This window comes from Anastrepha obliqua, chromosome 3 (genome assembly GCF_027943255.1).
Source record: "Anastrepha obliqua isolate idAnaObli1 chromosome 3, idAnaObli1_1.0, whole genome shotgun sequence".
NCBI lineage: Eukaryota > Metazoa > Arthropoda > Insecta > Diptera > Tephritidae > Anastrepha > Anastrepha obliqua.
Window position 1 is genome coordinate 4575826 of NC_072894.1, and position 16586 is coordinate 4592411.

Below are 16586 nucleotides of genomic sequence, written 5' to 3' on the forward strand. Positions count from 1 at the left end.
TAGACTTCCCGTCGCCAACCTTCAGCAGAGAGTGAATGTGTGTTCTCACCTGCTGCAACGGCTTGAAAAGGAAAGTTTTTTTTGACCGTATCGTTACTGGCGATGAAAAATGGGCCCTTTACAATAATCCTCTTCGGAAACGCCAATGGTTAGATAGAGATGAAACACCAGAACCGACCGCTAGAGAAGGCCTTCACCCCAAGGAGATTCTCCTGTCTATTCAGTGGGATATGGCCGGTATTGTTTATTATGAACTTCTGGAACCAAACCAGACGATAACTTCTGATTATTATTCCCATCAGCTATCAAACCTGAATGAGGCAATTAAAAAAAAAAGGACCGTCTTTAGTGAAAAGACGCAAAGTTTTGTTTCACCCCGACAACGCAAGACCTCATACCGCAAGGCAAACATTAGGCAAGCTGAACGAGCTCGGATGGGAGTGATATACGGTTCACTAGACAGAGCTAGTATACGGGGGCGGCGGCCCTTGGTCGGGAAAAACCCGAGTCATTCCGGTAACGTAGAACCGACTGCCATGGGAATGGATGTTACCGCAGGTTTCACCCCTGCAGACACCTGCTTGAGCCTGAGCCGCCTCCCAGGCACGTCAGGAGACACCTCTTAGACTACGCTGACGAAATCCAGGACAAAACTGACCGCAACCTACTGGACCGGACAGTATTTAGACAGTCAACAAACGACATCCACCGGGAGACCGTCACCACCTTCATGAACTCCCGTCCTGTGAATGCCGTAATCGGAGTCCAACCACCACCTATTGTAGACGAAGAGCTCCAACTCTTCACATGCCCCTAAAACCGACTCATCTAACACCCCTCTCCCTCTGGATCCAACCTGTCGAAACAGCATGTTTCCTGGGCCTACCCCTAGATGAGCTAGACGAAGATGATATGCCTACACTGACAGGGCTACCAATGCTATTAAAACAACAACAACAACAAACTCGGATGGGAGCTAATGCCGCATCCACCATACTCTCCGGATGTTGCAACTTGTGACTATCACCTTTTCCTTGAACTTCAATCCCATATGAGTAACAAGAACTACTCCTCGAAAGAAGCTATAAAAAGGGATATCGAAGCGTATCTTGGCTCCAAGGCAAACAATTTTTTGAGCAGAGAATTAAAAATTTTCCTAAACGTTGGGAAGACATTGTAAATAATGAAGGAAAATATATCATTGATTAATAAATACTTTAAACATCTTTTTTATTAATTTTAAAACCATCTCTGAAAAACACACAAACTTATGGACTGACCTGAGATATATGTATATGGAAGGAAAATATCCACAATTTTTTGAAATGCTTTCTTTTCACAGATCCCCCATTTGCGTAGTGAACTTTAACTATTATTTTGTTTATGGTTCTCGAGCGAAAGCGAACTCATTTACTGCAGATTGTAGATTTTCTACTTAATATCTGACAAAGGAGACGCCAACGAATTGCGTCTGCCATCAAAATAAAACACAGTTAAAAAAGAAATTAGAGCTTGAAAGATCCTCTACTTACACACTGTGCATGCGATGTACTCATAGGCACGCTCATAAATAAATATTAAATGAAATATTAACTTACAAAACCCTAAAAGAACACAAAAACACAAAATGCAAAATAAATACCAAATCAGCATACGAAATCGGGACTTGGCGCATAAATTAAAAACACATTCATCACTCATTTCTTCCCTCGTATTAACTTCTTCATTCATTCATTCAGTCATTTAGGTGGGTTAACGTTCTGTCATTTGTCGTTATTCCAGGGAATTGAGGCGCTGCTGGCAATGAAAGACGCCGGAATTCGAAAAATTATTATACAAAATATGTAAAAAAAGTGTAAAATCCGTGTGTATGTTTTTGTCTATGTATGCAGCTTAAATAAGCTAAAGTTCATGTAGGTACATTTTTCTTTCAATTTATAGTTGTCCGATTTTTGCGCACGTCCGAATGGATAGCAGCGCAGCCAACGTATTTTCAAGGCCTCCGCTTTATATTGTGAAACAGGCTTACACAAAAAAAAAAAAGAAAAAAATTCTCTGAAAGTAAATAAAATGCAGCTGGATTGATGTAAATTATACAAAGAAAAGCTTAGTAATAAATGAGTAACTAAAAAAAAGAAAAGTGTTCGCTTTGAACAGCTCACAAAAATGAGTGATATGGCACTTTGATGATACTGAAATGAAAAATATGAAAGCAAATACTTATGACTACTAACATCTTCATGGAAATTCTAGTTTTCTTTGCTTCTCTACTTATTTTAACTGGAACATATTTGGCCCACTTTGCACACACTGTGCAACTGCTTGTGCAGCAGCAACAACAAGGCATGCAGCGCCTTTGAATGAACTGAAGCAAAATTTAATAAATACTGCATAAAAAGTAACATTTGTTGGCGGCATTGATTCTGGCATTGTTAACGTTCTTCTCTCATGCGTACATACTTCCAAATACCCAGCAGTAAATCGGTCGATCCCCAGACTTGTGCTTCGCTTCGCTAAGTCTAAGGGAATGTTAAGTGACAGCGAATGTGCGCACTTATGTTGAAGACAAGGTGATTCGCAACGATTTTCAGAGTCTTTTCGAATTGACTCGTGAATCAAGTGCTTAGAAGTATCTAAGGATGTGCCGCAAACTCCACTTTAATTATTCGGCTTATAGTCAGAGTTTATGTAAATGACTTGACTGTGTTGACAGTTTTGTCAAGATTATGGCAATATCTTCACACTTTCTCACTTCTTCGAGTCCTACTAATGAGTTTCCTTACTTCTGCCTCTGACTCCGCAAACTTTTCGCCGAGTTGTTTACGTCAATTTCGTCCATGACCGATATTGCAATTTTGCGGGTTCTGCTTCCTCTAGTGAATCCACGCTAAATTTTGGGTCATTAATAATTTCGATTGAGGATGTAATTGAAGGTATTGGTGATCTTAGGACCTGTCTCTAACTGATGTATATGGTCTCTCATCTTTTTAGTTAAGAACTGCTTATGCCTAGGTAATCCTCTTACCTTTGTCGTCAAATACACTCTGCCTTGAGGTATTATATATTTGTTAACGGTTGGTTAAAAACCGCTGTAACTCCTGTCGTTAAAGTACCAAAAATGATGTTCGCAATTATAGGCCGATCGAAAAACTATCTAAAGTTTCCAAATTATTTGAGCTGTTGTAAACTGTAAATGGTCCTTAAACCAGGCTTCATCGCCAAATCCTCAACGGTTGCAAATCTGGCTATTTTCAGTGATTTCTGCTTCTCTGCTTTTGAAAATAAGTCTCAGATGGATACCATCCACGAGGTGTGTTGAAAAAGTATCGCAAATTTTGAATTTTCGCAGGTTACATATATTCGAATTTCGGTTTTTTTGTGGCGATATGTTGGTACTCATGTCTCTCACTCCTGCCGACGAGTTCGGCCATTTTGAATGTTCAGTCAATTGTTGACAGCTGCTTTGCTTTCACGTGTTTCGGCTCGTCTTCGATTTTTACCTATTCAAAAAGATGGACCAAAGAACCTTTATCAAATTTTGTGTGAAAAACGAATTTAAGTACGCGGATGCATTCCGAATGTTGACTGTGCCATACGGAGAAGCTACTTTGGGCCAAAGCTACGTTTATCGGTGGTACAAAATGTTCTCAGACGAAAAAATTGAAGAAGTGAAAAAGATGGTATTGACCAATCGTCGAACCACTGTTAGAGAAATTGCTGAGGACCTAGACATATCGATTGGGTCGTGTGATTAGATTTTTTTCAATGTTTTGGGCATGAAACGGGTCGCCGCAAAATTCGTACCAAAACTGCTCAGTTTCGATCAAAAACAGAATCGCATGAACATTGCTAATGAGATGGTGGACTCTGTCCGCGACGAAGTGAGTTTATGGTTATGACGTGGAAACCAAAGCTCAATCATCTCAATGGATAACGTTTTCTTCGTTTTGCATAACGTTTTCTTCGATTGCAGTTGCTTTGTGCATCACGAGTTCTTGCCATAGGGTAAAACGGTTAATACGGATTATTACCTGCAAGTTACGCGCAATTTGCGCCAAGAAATCCGGCAGAAGCGCCCGGATTTGTGGAAGAACGAAAATTGGCTCTTGCATCACGAAACCCCCCTGCTCATACATCGTTGCTTGTGGGCAACTTTTTGGCCAAAAACAAGACACTAATGATGCCACAGCCACCGTATTCCCCAGATCTGGCCCCCAGTGACTCTTTCTTGTTCCCGAAACTGAAGAGGCCCATGTAAGGACGACGCTACGCTACGATTGACTAAATAAAGACGGCATTGAAGGAGGAGCTGAACAAGAAAAAAATAATAATTTTTTGAAGTGCTTCGAAGATTGGAAAAAACGTTGGCACAAGTGCATAATATCTCATGGGGACTACTTTGAAGGGGATAAAGTAGATATTAATGAATAAATAAATAATTTTTGAAAAAAACTCAAAATTCGCGATATTTGTTGAACAAACCTCGTACACTGACTTCTCGAAAGCTTTTGTCACGTCGTTTGCTTCTGCTGAAATTGACCTCTCTTGGCTCTCATTTAGTATTTTTGCCTGGTTTAATTATACTTAAGACGCTGCTTTGTGGCTGTTGGTTCAATACCATCCATGGAGTACTCAGTTGTCCCCCAAGGTAGCATCTTAGGGCCCCTACTTTTTTTTTCTTCTCATCAACAATATTAACTCATACATAGTTCAAATTTGCCAATTTCTTGCTTTACACTGATGACCTTAAAATATCTCCAACCATCACAGATCTATGCGATTCAGCCAATTTGACGTAAAGGGGAAACAAAATTCAAAAGAAAATTGCTCTCCTACCTTGTACCTTCTTACTATTCTCGTTGCCAACTAATTAGCTTACCTACACTTGAGGGAAGAAACTGAACTGTGTTTATAATCGTAAGTTACACAAACAGTTGTTGATTTTTCTTATAAGACTCAATGAAAAAATGGGCTCAGAGCCTTTTGCTGTGGCCGCTTCAATCTCTCTGGCTGCTTCTTTCTCTATTTCTCTTTTGTGCGTTTGTGGCTTAGGACCCAGAGCTCAAAAACATTAGGGAACCTGGGAGTCGGGTACCATCCATCCATCGAGAAGAGCGATTTTGTATTTAAGTTAGTTATCGGCTTTGAAATCCGTCAAACAATGCAATCCCATTTTACCAATTACCAATTAAGGGCCAATTAATGCCCAAAATGGTCTAGTCCTTTTTTGAGATGATCGCAGCATTTATTGAGGGGTACGTACATTTGGTATTCATTCAGTCGTACATTCATATGTGCATGGGCAGACAATTGCCTGTGAATGCAAGAAAATTGTTGTTGCAGCTGCTACTGACTTCGTATCTTTTGTTGACTCTTTTGAAGCTGTAGGCCACAAAAAAAAAAAAACAAAAAAATGCAGATAACATTCGTCGCTTCGTATGTGACTAATTTTTTGTGGTGACTCAGTCGACTCCACACCTCTGCAGCCAGTTTGCCAGCCAAACACGGTCAGACCAGACATTCAGTGTCGTTGGTGCTGTAGTCTGCCAACAGCCATCAGTCGCCGCCAACTATTAACCATCAACCATCAACCATCAGCAGCCAGCAATGAGCAGCCACAATAACACGAAATATTTCGCGTGTGTGCAACAATGCATTTTTTGATATTTTTCATTGCTCAGCAGAAATGTGTGCACACGTACATTTGCAAGTAATTTGAAATCTGCGCCGACTTAGATCGGCAAATCTGCCATTGCGAATTATCGTGTGTAGGTGTTGCGATTATTCGCATATTCATATTTTTGTTGTTGTTAGAACGCGCGTTTTCAGGGCGAGTCGCATCTATATGCACGCATACATACAAACACACATAAAAATAAAACGTTCTTATGGAGGTGGATGTGACGGTTACGGTTACGGCAGTACCTCATTTGGTCATAGCTTCTGATTGACGTGCTGAGATTACTGCGGTTGGTGGTTGCACTACCATGTCACCGCATGCACGAGTATGTGTGTGTGTTTGGCGTTGGTGGTTTTACTGTTGCCTTTGATGGCTGATAAATTGGTGGCTGATTTTTTATTGCAAGCCTAAAGACATGCAAATTAATTTGATTTAATTGATTATTCAGCGAAAGCATAAATTGAAAATAAAAATAAAAAAAATGTTTGTAAAACTGTGGATTTTAATGATAAGATCAGATCAGTCTCGAAACGCATTTCGCGCTTGGGTGCAGCGAAAATATTCTCTCAACCGAAATGTGCATTTTTTTAAGACAAATCTTGGTAGAAATTTTACGACCAAAATGAGGCAACAGATATATTTTATAATCGGCATATTGCACTTGCAGAAAAATGTCATAACTATAAAATAAACAGCTGTCGATAGGCAACAGAACCAGACTACCTTCTGTAGCCTCACTCATCACTAAAACCCATCCAAAGCCAGTATCATCCGTAAGCCTAAGGATGAGCTGAGCGCGTGTCCCTTTCTTCGAGATGGCCGAATTGTCTTCATTTTCTTTCTCGCTTTAGGAAATCGAATGACTTAGTATAGGATTACACTGGTCAACATAATTTTTTTCACCTTAGTGTTTAATGTTATTGAACATATTTATGACTCTGTATAAGAAAAATATATTAGATTATTATTAACATCTTCAATTTGCAGGTGCATTATTTTGACTAAAGAAATGCAAGGAAATCACCACATATTTAAGCAAAATTTCCACTCAACACTATAGAATGTTCTTTTATATGATTTCCGTGAATGGAGAATTTCAGGTTGATCTCGTTGCAAGTTTCCAGAGTCCAAAACCTTCTAGCCACGGATAGTTCGGAGAAACTCAGACGGCTAGCAAAGTTCCAGTTCTCGAAATTGGTGGGTATCCATACCGGACGTTATCCGTTAGGTATCTAAGAGGTGAGACTTGTGATTGCTGCAAGTACTTTCTGCAGAGGCTGGCTGTATAATGAGATACAATCAGCTCCGAACCTTTTCTCAGCTGTCCTGCTCTCGCCGGGCTAAGATTCAGTCATCTGAGCTCTCACTTTTTTGCGATACCTGCGAATGTAGCCGCAGATTTGCTGGGAATCGCTCTAAACGTGAGTGCATTCAGTGAAATTTTATGCTCATATCGCTACTCTTGTCGAGTGTCAACACAAACTGTTTCATGATGTGGAATTTAATATGAAGAAGTGTAGGTATGACACGATCTCGACTACCTAAAGACGCGCAACTTTATGTATACCATCTTTCAGTTCCTGTCGTACCGGCCAAATTTTTTGCGACCAACGGCGTTACTTGGGAGGGACCTACAGTTTTAAGCCTACTCCGAACGGCAGATATTTTTATGAGGAGCTTTTTCATGGCAGAAATACACTCGGAGGTTTGCCATTGCCTGCCGAGGGGCGACCTAGCGGAATAATGTTTTTCTTAATTTTGGTGTTTCACCGAGATTCGAACCTACGTTCTCTCTGTGAATTCCGAATGGTAGTCACGCGCCGACCCATTCGGCTACGGCGGCCACCATGGTTTCTTGATGAATCCATATTTAATAGAAGAAAAAATATTTTTTTTCGCTTTAAACTTAAAGTTGAAATAAATTTGAAAAAAAAAATAAAAAAATTAAAAAAATTAATTCGCCCATAAATAGTGAACCCTTTTTACTAACTAAGTTACAAGTTCCTTACTATATTAAATCAGCATAAATCCACATGCAAATGCTTACTTACTCATTACGCATTTTTAGACGAAAGTCAACGTGCCAAATCTGTTCTGCATACAATATTTTCAACCTGATTTTGCCATAATTTGGCTACTCCTTCGGCTTTCGACTGGCTTGCACACAACAGCCGTTGCCGCCTCCCCTTTTCAGCCGCAACACGACAAGTAATCAGCCAAGTTGAGTGCAATTCTCAAGCGCAGCGTGCAACAACAGCATGGTTCATGCAACTTACATACATTCTCGCACACTGCATACATACAGACATATCCATGTATGTGTATTGTATCTATGCGTCTTCGCTGTACTTGGCTGAGGCGCTACCTAAGCCCAATACACATCTGCAAGGCCCTTGCAAAAGGCACAGCAATCACTGAGTTGCGCATGCTCATCGTCGCCGTGGCTGCTGGTCTTTGGCTATTTTTAAAACACACTTAAAACACTTTACTATTTAATAATAATACGATTTTGCGCGCACTAATGCCGTCATGCCGTCAGGAAAGTAGCGGCGGGCGTGTGAGTACAAGCAGATGAGTATGATGATGCGTGCCTGGACCGTATCAGCACGAAGTTGGTTAATGGCTGAGCGCCCAGCGCGGCCGGCACGGCCAAAGAGTGGTTGGACAGGTGAGATAAAAGGAGGTAAGCGTGCAGAAGCGGATGAAGCTCATGCTGCTGCTTCTGCTGCTACTGCTGCTGCTGCTACTGCTACTGCCTACCAAAGGCTTGAAGACGTTCAATCAAAAAACTACCTGTGGCACACGTCAAACTATTTTTAGATCAATGTATGCCAATTAAACAACAACATCAACTGATAGTAAAAACAATTGAAGAAGTGTATAAAATTACAAGAAATGGATGGGCAGAAAGAAATAAATAAAGCACAAAAGCAAGGTGAAACCAGCGAGTGGCGGCAAAAGAAGTAGACGTGCCTATGTCTACACAAACATTCATGCATATACGCATACACACACATGCATATGAGCAAGCAAGCAAACAAGAAAAGCACAACATATTTTTGCTATTACTTTTTTCCCCGATTGCGCTTCGGAGAGAGTGCGTTCGTGTGAAGAGAGAGCCACAAATGCCATCCACACGACAGCTGCTTTGTTTGTGCGTTATGCTCCACAAATACAAAAATCATATGTAAATAGCGGTAAGGAAATAGAAGCCGGCTAATTCCACCCCCACCCACGTTCGCTTAGCTAATTGGTGTTGTTCTTGTTGTGGATTTGCGCACGTAATATTATATGTGCGAATTGTAATTACTTTACTAACCATGATTTCTGAATTTATAATTTAGTGAAAAAAAAAATAAATAAATTGCTTAGTGCACTAGAAGTATCGTGCATTGGGAATGCATGCGAATTGTTCAATAATCTCCTCTACCAAAATGCGCCGAAATTTTCCAAGCTAGTTTTATCGTTCAAATACACGACCACTTTTTTGCTCTTAATCTGTAGCAGCTTGCAAATTATTTATCTTTTAAAATTTGCTCTAAATACTTAACTAATCTTTTGATGATAAGTAAACAGTCGTTTACTCGAGACACAGATTCGTGCAATGCCTTTCTGGGGCACTGCAATTACGAAGTAAAGTAAAATACAACTGCTGTCATTTTGTCGTTAAATTTAGTCAATTACCGTAAATTGCAAGCTGAACTAAGAATGAACTTTCGTACTTAAAGTGTTTTTCCACCTCCAAAATAACAACTCGTTTTATAATGACTTCGGAGTTACAAAGAAAAACCACAGAAATAATTTGGAAAATTAAATTGCAATAAAAGATAATAATAGCATTTTTCCACCAAGAACCTAAATATAGTAAAGAGCTTTGCTAAGTTTAAAAAAGTTTAGCGTTTTCAGTAGAGTTCATTCAAACAGCTGATTTTGATTTGGTTTAATTCGTGATTGGTTGGCTACGAATTACTACCAGTGCGGTTGGTATTTTTATGTAAAGAGGGTCACTTAAAAGCTCCGTGTTTGATCTTACAGCATTTCTTGATAATAAATCCGATACCGGAATGGTTGCTCTTTATAGTACGCACAAGAAATATGCGCCAAAAAGTAGGCACCTAAAAAAAAACGCCAAAAAATTAGGACCAAAAAACGCCCCAAACAGTAGGCACCAAGGAAATATAACGCCAAAAAGTAGGCACCAAGTATATATTTCTTACAAGTTTGCACCAACACACAAGCGTCAAAAAGTAGGCAGGGTTATTTCTCACTAGAAATTAGCAACCACAAGGAAAAACTCAGATATATATAAGTTATAGCTCTATCTCCTTTTCCTACGTTATATCTTTTTTCTCTCTCGCGGAACGAAAATGCCCAAAACGTTTCATCTCCTTGAAATTTTACTCTCCATTCTCGCTCGTCCATCGACACCAAAGAAGTTTCACTTCAAAAAGTGTGTATATATTTAATGAAATTAAAAGAAAATCATTTTTTGTATGAAAAAACTCTATTTTTGTGTTTCCATTACTCTGGCTGCTCTGGTTCTGGCTGCGCCTGAAAGTATGTATCTTGCAAGAATCTGCTAGGCCACCTGCAGCACCTCTTTTTTGCCCCGCAAAAATTATTTCTTATTCAAATCCAGCGATCCAGCGTGGGTATTTTGCACTTTTCGAGGAATTACTTTTAGAGCTCCTTTAGAAGATCGCAATAACTCCCTCAAACCCAATAAATAGGTGGAAGTTTCTCTGTGGGAACACCACATCTCCGTTGGAAGTACCAAGTGCTGCAGAAACTGCTATCGAGATTTTTAAATGGAACTAGCAAGCGCAGTTCAGAAACAGCTGGCGCGCTACTTTGAGTTCGACGAAAACCGGCACAAGGTTGTATCGTCAGGAAGTAATTAGTTGTCCAATGAATCCGCCCGTTACAAGTGATGATAAGCTCCAAGTGTATCGTCATCATCATAGCATCACAATTCGGGCTGAATCACTGCTTACGTTACAATTTGCCTCCATGTCACTCGGTCATCAGCTTTTCGTTTGATGTCAGATGTGCCCATAGCTCCATAGACAAAGTCGCCTTCAATGTCATCTCCCCATCATTTTCTCGGCCGGCTTCTTCTTCTGTCGCCTTGTGGATTTGTTTCGAAGATCTTTTGTCCAGCTCTATCGTTACTAAATCGCAGAATTCCTTGCGCTTTGATATACCTGTTAACATTTGCATCCCAGATAAGTGTGTCTAACTCGTCGTTATACCGAATGAGGTAAGTAGCGTCTTCAAGTTGTACAGGCCCATATAGCTTTCTTAGAATCCTTCTTTCAAAACAGTTTAACTGATCGCTCCAAGTGTATATCTGCCAAGGAAACGAACGCCTCTTAATCAGCTGCTGAGAAATTAAGATTTACACAAGCTAAGGATAAAAAATGGTTTGGATTTGGTACGGAATTTTTTTCTTATACTTGAGTTTTTATAAATTTTTTTTTAAATAGAATCACTAGGTCCTTTACAGTTATTTCTCAGCTATTAAATGTGATGCAAGCGTGGTGAAAAAAATTGAGAAGGTGTGGTCAATAAGATACGGTTATCCTGTTCTCAGCGAATTTGATACAATCAGCTGATAGGCCGTTATATACGAAAAAAATTATCACAAAGTCACTTCATTGCCATGAATACGTGTGAACTGAGCGGGCAGATTTCGGCTGCCGAGTCCTCACATTTTTTTGTTTTTACCATAGTTATTGGCCAAACCTTGTAAATCTACCATCATTGTGACGCAAGCATAGGAACGAAACGAACGAAAAGAAGAGGAAGAATAAGCGAAGGAGGCTTTATTATAACCATTTAATTACTTTGCGCTTTGCCCTTTGTATCCTGCACATCATTGCTTATACTAAAGAAGGGTATTTTAATGCATTTTTGGCCGTTGTCACTTCTCTATTCGTATTCGGTGCCCAAAAATCATTAAAAACTTCCTTTAAGTATTCCAATTTCTCTGCTTGCCATATTCGCGTTCATTTTGCAACATCTTTTGCTTTTTGTTCGTACTATTCCGACAGCTGATGGTATTGCAAGCGGGTAGCCGGGAGTTAGGCATGGACAGGTGAACAACAAATGGACGCATTGTAAAGGGTCTTACAAAGGATGCGCCTAGATTTAGTTTTAAACTAAAATATGTGAAAATTTAGATTCTTTTAGGTTTTACTATTCTTATTGAAAATACGGCTCTTAATAATTATATATTGAAAATCACATCATATAAATGTCCACCTTGAGCACTTCTACAAGTAAAATCCACCAAACAGTTGAATGCCTAATTGTTCAGAACGTCGAGTTATCGATGTTGAAGTTTGCTCAGCAACACTTTGCGTTGCAGCAGCAACGATCTCAACAGAACCTTTGAAATTTCGACTTATTCGGATGATTCTGGGTGTTTGGCTGAGCTCGTTCTCCTATAAGTGGTGTGCGTCTTGATGTTGTTTCTCAAGTGGAGGGACCTACAATTTCAAGCCGACTCCGATCGGCAGATATTTTTTATGAGGGGCTTTTTCAGGGCAGAAATACACTCGGAGGTTTCCATTGCCTACCGAGGGGCGACCTCTATTAGACAATTTTTTGCTTAATTTTGGCTGAAACGGATGATTAGTTACACAAAGAAATACAAATTTTACGTTAGGTTGTTTTTAAAGATCGGCAATATTCATTAAAAAAATACATTTGAAAGCGTTCTTCTATCGTGTAAAATTGTGCATCTTTTTAATTGACAAACGTCCAAGATGACATAAAAAAAGGTATCGTCTAGGACTTATTCACTACTGACATCGAGGCGTCACTTTTGAAAGACGCTTTAGTTATTGATGGTAGGGTAGATTTGCTGCTGAATCAACGATGAACTAACCAAGTGGTGTGCTGCTGGCTGTTATTCGATGCGGCTGTTGTTCACTATGGAACCGGTCTTTTGCACCTTTGAATGCGAGTAAGTCAATGTTTTGACTTTTCCTCCTCTTTGCTTGGTTTTTAGTTTGTTATTATGCATACAAACAAACATAGGTAGTTGCTGCTGCTCATACACACACAATTGCTTATGTTATTGTTTTTGCTCTGCTGTTTTGCTTTTGCTGGATTGTTCTATTGTTCTTGCTGCTGTCTTTTGCCATTTTGCCTTCTGTCTTTCGTGCCTTACTGCCATTTTACCTTTTGCATTTTGTTTCGTGTTTCGTCAAACTTTTGTTGGCTTTGTACGGTCACATACACATGCGCGTGCATACCCAACGCATACGCGCCGAACAAGTGAGTGCCGAAAAATTTGCTCCACCAGCAAAGCTTCGGCTGTTACTGGCTCGCAGTGGCGAAGTAGCGCAGTGGAACTTGTTGGCTCTTTAACGGCTGATTCAGTTGTTTAGTGACAGTGAGAAATAATAGATGTGTGAGCGCTTAGCGCTTAGTACTCGTACGGATTCAAGCGTCTCATAGCGTGACGGTTATCTTGCATATATCTGTTTTTTTCTTCTTGACGACGGTAACGTTTGCATTTTAAAATCGAAATTTAATTTTGTGCCTCCGTGCCGGCATTCGTTCGCTTTACATAAAATTGTAATTCATTAATTAAAGATGCTAATGTAAAAGTATAAAAAAAATATTTAAATAAAACGGGTTTGGACAAAAATAAATTCACGGAAATTCGCTGCTGCTTCTCAGCTGACGTCAGTCGGAGTTTCAGTAGAAGTTTTTGTTTATGTTTCACTCCCTTAAGTGGTGCGATTAAAATATTTAATTGAATTTCTGTTGTGTTGGTAATGGCATTTGTGTTGTACGAAGCACGTTGCACTTTTTACCAATGCGCTGTATGGCCAGTCATAGACGTATTTATTTGCTAGAAATATTCGGCGAAACAGATTAAAATATTTTTCTATCAATCGGGCTTTCGCAACTTACACAACTTCAGTGCAAATACAAACACTACGCGAAAATTTAACAGCCATCCAAGACTTATTATGCATTTGGTGATTTGTTATTGTGTTTCAGTGTTGCTATAAACAAAGCTTCCGTTGTGTGGCATCAACTGAAATTTTATGCAAAAAGTATTGTGAATAATTGGGCAGCAAAATTTGCATTTTCCATTTGTGGATTTTGATAGACTTTGCAAAATGTAAATGAAATTACATACACAAAAATTAGTTAATTATTTAAATGGCTTTACGGGTAATAAAAAATGTGTGTCAGTGTCAAGATGAAAAAATCCAAAAAATTGCAGTTGTTTTTGCTCTTCGCTCGATATTGGCTGAGAGTACTTTTGTTGTTGCCTGCAGGTTACTCGTGACCATTTGCCCATTTGTTGTTTAATCAGCTGTAAAATACCGAAAGATGTCAATAAAAATTAATCTGGAATTTTTACGAGAAGTGTTCTTTCAAATTCTGGTTCGATTATTGAAAAACCAGAACAAGTGAAAAATACCAAAGAATGGAAAGCGCGTTAGCTGTTGTGTTTGCGCCACAAACGGCTTTATAATGGCATGCATTGCAGTGGTAATTGACTAATAAAAAATTTAAAATGGACTATAAAAATTTGTATTAAGCCATAAAAGCAGATGCTGGCAATGATACTGGAGTTGGGAAATTTTCTGAACAAAAACTTTATGATTTGATTAATTTTTTATTAGTTATTAGTAGTGTAACAGAAGTTATTATATAAGTAAACAAAATATGGTCTACTCCGTATGTATGTAAGTGTGCCAGGCAAAGAAATTTATGTGCATACTACCGGAGAAATGGCAACTAAGGCTGAAAAAGCGAAATTACCTAAAATCCGTTTAACTAATAGGTCTATCGATAAGTTATTATTGATTATTATTCCATCGATCCACATTTCCAAACATTCATTGGAGAGCTACTGTCGTAAGGCACAAACGTCAGTATAAGTTTTTTATTTGAAGCGTAAACAACAATATTTTTACCACACTTGAAAATGTCGAATTTCGTGCCAAATAATGTGTTTTTGCGGGGAATTCTTCTTCATTATTTTAATATGAAGAAAAAAGCAGCCGAAAGTCATCGTATCTTGGTGGAAGTTTATGGTGAGCATGCTCTAGCTGAGCGAACGTGCCAGAAGTGGTTTGCACGCTTTAAAAGTGGTGATTTTGGCTTGGAAGACGAAGAACGCGAGGGTGCGCCGCCAAAGTTCATGGATACCGAATTGGAGGAATTGCTCGATCAAGATCCGGCTCAAACGCAAGAAGAGGTTGCAAAAACTTTGGGAGTTGATCAATCAACCATTTCCAAACGTTTAAAAGCCATGGGAATGATCCGAAAGGTAGGCCATTGGGTGCCGTATGAATTGAAGCCAAGAGACGTTGAACGCCGTTTTATGGCATGCGAACAACTGCTTCAACGGCACAAAAGAAAGGGTTTTTTGCATCGAATTGTGACTGGCGATGAAAAGTGGGTCCATTACGACAATCCAAAACGTCGGGCAACGTATGGATACCCTGGCCATGCTTCAACATCGACGTCGGCGCAGAATATTCATGGCCTGAAGGTTATGCTGTGTATCTGGTGGGACCAGCTGGGTGTTGTGTATTATGAGCTACTGAAACCGAATGAAACGATTACGGGGGATGTCTACCGACGACAATTGATGCGTTTGAGCCGAGCACTGCGAGAAAAACGGCCGCAATACGCCGATAGACACGACAAAGTTATTTTGCAACATGACAATGCTCGGCCACATGTTGCACAAGTGGTCAAAACATACTTAGAAACGCTCAAATGGGATGTCCTACCCCACCCGCTGTATAGTCCAGACCTTGCGCCATCCGATTACTATCTCTTCCGATCGATGCAACATGGCCTGGCTGACCAGCACTTCCGTAATTACGATGAAGTCAAAAAATGGATCGATTCGTGGATTGCGGCAAAACCGACCGAATTTTTCACAAAGGGAATCCGTGAATTGCCAGAAAGATGGGAAAAAGTAGTAGTAAGCGATGGACAATACTTTGAATATTAAATTTGTAACCATTTTACGTCAATAAAGTTTCAAATTTCGAAAAAAAACCGCACGAACTTAAACATAGTCCTATTACATATATGCAACATATGCAACATATATAACGAAATAAAAATTTACAATAAAAGTACAAGGCGGCGCAAAATTAATCACCCTATCGAAAAATTTATAAAGAGTGATTTTTTTAAGAGCTATAGTTAAGTTTTTCAAAAAAACACACGTAAAATTCAGAAAAATGCATGACATTTTTATTCAAATCGATAGTACAGTCCATATAATTTAATGTTTGAAGATTATTTGATGCAAACGTTCACCACGACTGCGCTTCAAATGGTCCATCCGCTTAGTCCAATTTTGACATACTCTTTCCAATGTTTCGGCCGGTATCTCACATATCATCATGTCTGAATAGACATGAGCTTTAACATAGCCCCACAAAAAATAATCTGAAAGCGTTATATCGCACGATCTGGGTGGCCAATTGACAGGTCCCGGAATGTTCACCGCCTCTCAACAAGCCCATTGTTAAACGTGCTGTGCGGCATGTGGCACCGTCTTGCTGAAACCACATGTCATGCAAGTTAAGCTCTTGCATTTTGGGCAAAAAAAAGTTGAATATCATTTCACGGTAGCGCTCACCATTCACAGTTACGGTATGATTCGCAGCATCTTTGAAGAAGTTCGGTCCAATGATACCTCCAACCCATAAACCGCACCAAACTGTGACCTTATCTGGATACATTGGTAACTCTTGCAATTCTTCTGGCTGATCTTCACTCCAAAATCGACAATTCTGCTTATTTACGTACCCATTGAACCAAAAATGAGCTTCGTCGCTGAACACAATTTTTCGACTTTAAACTTTTTTAACAGAACACGCATTTTTATTATAAAATTCAATGATTT

At 39.4% G+C, this 16586-nt stretch overlaps 1 protein-coding gene across 7 annotated transcripts in view; it reads left to right on the plus strand.

Annotated features, from left to right (window-relative positions):
* The window catches only part of LOC129242362 (FH1/FH2 domain-containing protein 3), a 181063-nt gene that overhangs the window by 38246 nt on the left and 126231 nt on the right, over nt 1-16586 (plus strand). For 2 of the 7 annotated variants that reach the window (XM_054878966.1, XM_054878963.1), the window contains exon 1: nt 13093-13267. The exons of 4 other annotated variants lie outside the window; for them this stretch is intronic. The gene's annotated coding sequence lies outside the window, so the exon portion shown is untranslated. Of the gene's footprint in view, nt 1-13092; nt 13268-16586 lie in introns of those variants that run through there. One more of the 7 variants, XM_054878962.1, reaches the window with a different exon arrangement.